Below are 4,858 nucleotides of genomic sequence, written 5' to 3' on the forward strand. Positions count from 1 at the left end.
TCCAGGACAGCCAGGGCTATACAGAGAATCCCTGTCTCAAAAAACAAATAAGTAAATAAATAAATAAATAAATAAGGTCCCCCCCAAATTAAGACAACACATTTGTAGAAAATGTGCATCTTTATTGAAAATAGAGACCTTATTGCATAGATGATACAGCATTAAAACAGGGACAGAGTTGTTTGTTGTATCAGGTTCTATAAGAATCCTGGAGATAGGCAGGGCTTGGTGGCTCAAGCCTTTAATCCCAGCACCTGGGAGGCAGAGGCAGGCGAATTTCTGAGTTCAAGGCCATCCTGGTCTACAGAGTGAGTTCTAGAACAGCCAGATCTACACAGAGAAATCCTGTCTTGAAAAAAAAAAATCCTGGAGATGACTTAAGTATAGAAACAAAGTGCCCAGGGTCTATGCAAACACTGCACACACCATTTCATAATAAGAAACTTTAGTGTCTATGGAATCTGGCATTGGAGGTGGCCTGGAGCCAATCCCAGCAGGTACCAGCAGTAACATCACTCATCTGCATGCACTACATTTTTGGATAAATCTTTCCAGGCAGTGATGGTGCACACCTTTGATCCCGAGTGGGAGGCAGAGGCAGGTGGGCCTCTCAGTTCAAGGCCAGCTTCAGTGTAAGTTCCAGGCCAGCCAGGGCTATACGGGGGAAACCCTGTCTCAAACAAATAGCACAAAAGGGAGAGAGAGAAGAAATCTATCCAAATTAGTAACTAATTTTTTTTTTTTTAAACATAGTCTCACTATGTGAGCCTGGCTGGCCTGGAATTCACTACGTAGACAGGGGTGGCCTTGCATTCATATGCCTGCCTGCCTGCCTCTGCCTCCCAACTGCTGGAATTAAGAGTGTGCACCACAACACCTGGCTAAATCTTGAACAAACAAACATATTTACTTACTTATGTGTGTGTGCGTCTACATGTTTATGTGCACAGAGTGCACACATGTGTTCTCAGAGGCCAGAGAGTCTTGGATCCCCTGGAACTAGAGTTACAGACAGTGGTAAGCCTCATGTATGTATGGGTCCTGGAGTCCCAGCAAGAACAGTACCAGTTATTAACTGCTGAGCCATCTTTCCAGTCCCCATAGGAACTAAATCTTGCAAATTATGGGATCCCTTCCTTAGCTCATTTCAGGTCTGAACCAGGGAAAAGTTGTTCTTTGTAACAATCTTTTGTCTTGATTTTTAGCAATTGTAAACATGTCTCAACCAAATGGTCACACAACTCCCCGGGAGTTGTCAAGGGCGAGAGTATTAACTGTAAGAAGGACTTTGAACAGTGTGGCCTGTCCGGAAGTCACTGAGTGCTGGAAGCAGAGAGAACTTGGAAGGCCAGGGTGCCATTCTTGGGCTGTTCAAAGCAAGCTAGTCAGGCCTGCAATTAGACAGGCTCCAGGACAGAATGACAAAGGGTTCCCAGAAGCTGGGGTGAAGGGAGGTCAGAGGTCAGAGTACCAACAGCAGCTGAGAGAAGACTTTGTGAAGGCTGCCCAGGCAGAAATCTGTCCCAGTGAGACTCACCCCCTCAGCAGACTCCAGATGAATGTGTTTATCAGAGGAGGATCCTAAGCAGTATGGTGAGAGAATAGGAAGACGGGGCAGAGAAGAGGAGAGTGTGTGTCAACAAAGGCTTCTTAATGAGAAGGATACAGCCGATGCAATGGGGGCTCCGTGCTAGTGGAGGCTCTTCAAAGAGATGTATAGAACGGACAGACTAGACTCATAATTGTTCCCCCCAGGGGTTCAGGAAGCTGGGATATTTTCCTACCAGCTCCACCCCACAGTGGTTGAGAAGTTCTCTTGGCAAGTGTAATTATTTTTTTTACCGCTTCAGCCTGCCTGGTCTATGGGTTGGGCCCTCCTATAGCCAAATGAAACTCTCAGGTCAAGAAATGCAGGTGTTCCACTGTGGACCCAGGCGATCCACGGTTCTCAGGAACAGCAGGCACGCTGTGCTCCAGGCCAAGGCGTTTGAGTAGGGTGCTGATACCTTCTGCTACGTTCCCCGCAAATGTCTGAACAAATGAGAAAACTAAGAAGGGGTTTTTAATTTTTTTTTTAAAAGAACGATCTTTTTATTGGGGGAGGGTTCATCAATCCTTCTTGGCCGCCTTCCTCATGGCTGCCAGCACTTTGCTCAGCTCCTCCCGCTTTCTCTTGGCACGGATGTGCGTGCCCACCCTCTTCTTGATGAACTTAAGTGCGCGCTTGTCCTTGGACACTTTGAGCAACTCCATGGCGCGCCGCTCGTAGGGCGCGAAGCCGCACACCTCCCGGATCATGTCCCGCACGAACTTGGTGTGCTTGGTGAGGCGCCCGCGGCGCCGGCTGTGTCTCGGCTTGCTGACGTTCTTCGTCACCTTGTGGCCCTTGTTGAGGCCCACGGCCATGGGGTAGCGCAGGGCCATATCTGAGGGCAGCGGGGACAAGACCGCGGCTGAGACTCGGTACCTCGGCCCGCGCGCACCCGCCCGCCCGTCTGCACGCCGGGATGCCCCGCGGGGCCAGGAGGCCCGATGGCGCCAGAGGAGCCCCGAAGAGACCCACTTACCTGCTGCTCTCCGATGACCGCAGGGACAGCAAGAAGGCGGTTTTGAGGAAGGCCAAGGAACAGAAAGAGTCTAGTGAGGCTGGGGTGAAGAAAGCAAACGGGCGTCTGTAAAACAAACAAACATATTTAAAAGTGTAGGGTTTTTGTTTTTGTTTTTTGGAGACAAGGTTTTTCTGTATTACCCTGGCTGTCCTGGAACTCACTCTATAGACCAGGCTGGCCTCAGAACTCAGAGATCTGCCTGCCTCTGGCTCCCAGGTGCTGGGTCTAAGGGCGTGCACCACCAATGTTTGGCAAATGTGTTTTAAAGATGGTGAAACTTAGGTTCAGAGCTAGGTGTGGTGACACACACCTTTAATCCCAGCACTTGGGAAGTAGATGCAAATAGATCTCAAGGAGGTTGAGTCCAGCCTAGTCTGCATAGCAAGTCCTAGGAGAGCCAAAAAAGAATAAAATTAGGTTTTAGTGTGTGTGTGTGTGTGTGTGAGAGAGAGAGAGAGAGAGAGAGAGAGAGAGAGAGAGAGAGAGAGGGAGAGAGAGAGAGAGCTCCTGCACACATGTCACAGATTGCATGTGGAGGTCAGAGAACAGTTTACAGGAGTTTAGCTCCCTCTGTACCATGTACCTTCCAGGGTCAGGTACATCAGGATTTGTGGCAAGTGCCTCGCACCCGCTGAGTCACCTCTCTCTGGCTCTCCCCCATTTCATGAATGACGTTGAACATGATTTGTGAAGTGAAAATAGCAATACTTACATCAAAAATTTCATGTCAGCTCTGAATAAAATGATGCGAGGTGTTCCCGTGGTGGAGCCTTTGGCTTCGGGTTGGATCTGTAACACCGCCACTAAACAAACAAACAAACAAACAAATAAATAAATACACTGCAAAGCCCTGGCACATAGTAGGTCCTCTCTCTATAATATCTCAGATTACATCAGGCTTTCACAAATGTCAGCTACAGTGGTACATGACCCAGTGTGTTATGTATGGATGCAGGCATGTTGTGTTTGTTTAGCCGTGGCTTCACGTTGTGTTTAGTCGATGGCTTCTGGGAGTGTGAAGGCTTTGGAAGAGATTTGCATTTGGTTGGTAGAATGAAGCCTGAATGTCTTTGCTCCGATGGCCGTGCTCCAATCTCTTGAGTCTTAGTTACTTTTTCCACTTCTCATTGACAGTTATCTTCTTTTTTTTTTTAATATTTATTTATTATATGTAAGTACACTGTAGCTGTCCTCAGACACACCAGAAGAGGGAGTCAGATCTCATTACAGATGGTTGTGAGCCACCATGTGGTTGCTGGGATTTGAACTCTGGACCTTTGGAAGAGCAGTCGGGTGCTCTTACTTGCTGAGCCATCTCACCAGCCCGACAGTTATCTTCTTATCTTTCCCTGGACTGAGTTCCTGAGGACAGGGATGTCACATGGTTTATCTTGCAGTTACTCCACTCTCCCCACACCCCGTGGGAGCTTTTATAATTTTTTTCAGGAAGCAGGATCTCATCTAGTCTAGGCCAGCCTCAAACTCACTCTATAGCTGAGGGTGATTTTGAACTTCTGACTATTCTGCCTCTACTTTCCTAGCGCAAGGATTACAGGCATGCCTGGTTTCATGCCACCATGGCTGGTTTCACTCAGTGCTGGGGACCAAACTCAAAACCTTGTACATTTTTGGCAAGCACTCTACCACCCTCGCTCTAACCCCGGCCCCTCATTTAACCCCTGTTAACACAGCACCTATTTGTCAAACTGAGACACTTCGGACATGGTCATGACCGAGCTGCCTTCTGTACGTTCCCACAATGTTTAGAGAAGTTACTACATTTTATCACAACCATTGTGTCAAATGGTTGGCACCTAACTGAGGATGTGAACCCCAGACTGTGCCTGTGTTTTTAGAATACTCAAAGGCCACAGTTTGGGACATAGTACATGCTTATTGTATTTGTTAGATGAATAATCTGAATGGGAGTACTTTTTAATTGAATTACTCTTTTCACAACCTTCCAACTAAATACTGGCCCAAGCTACCCTAAGGAAAGCCAAGTTTTCCTTTATAATCTCCTGAAGCATAGAAGAAACATGGAGCTGAAAATGGTGTTGGCCTGGGTAAGTAGGCAATGAGCATCACTTTACAAACTAGACATCTATTTCTTTAGCCAAGGACAGTGACATGCAAAGGTGGCTAAGGTATTTAAAAATCACAGTGCCTAAAGCATTTCTTTTCAGTGTTTGTTTGTTTGTATGTATGTTTGGTTTTTTTTTTTTTTTTTTTTTTTTTTTTTTTTTTTT

General features: G+C 46.9%; 1 pseudogene across 1 annotated transcript in view; it reads right to left on the bottom strand.

The window, feature by feature from the left end:
- Positions 1–2,103: 2,103 nt before the first annotated feature.
- The window catches only part of LOC110293294, a 9,080-nt pseudogene continuing 6,325 nt past the window's right edge, over positions 2,104–4,858 (bottom strand). Inside the window, exons 2-4 of the transcript XR_002377791.1 lie at positions 3,322–3,412; positions 2,568–2,672; positions 2,104–2,426 (exon numbers count right to left, since the gene is read on the bottom strand). The product of XR_002377791.1 is annotated as a 60S ribosomal protein L36 pseudogene (transcript). The remainder of the gene's footprint in view (positions 2,427–2,567; positions 2,673–3,321; positions 3,413–4,858) is intronic.

The sequence above is a fragment of the Mus caroli genome, chromosome 4, assembly GCF_900094665.2.
Source record: "Mus caroli chromosome 4, CAROLI_EIJ_v1.1, whole genome shotgun sequence".
In the NCBI taxonomy this organism is placed as follows: domain Eukaryota; kingdom Metazoa; phylum Chordata; class Mammalia; order Rodentia; family Muridae; genus Mus; species Mus caroli.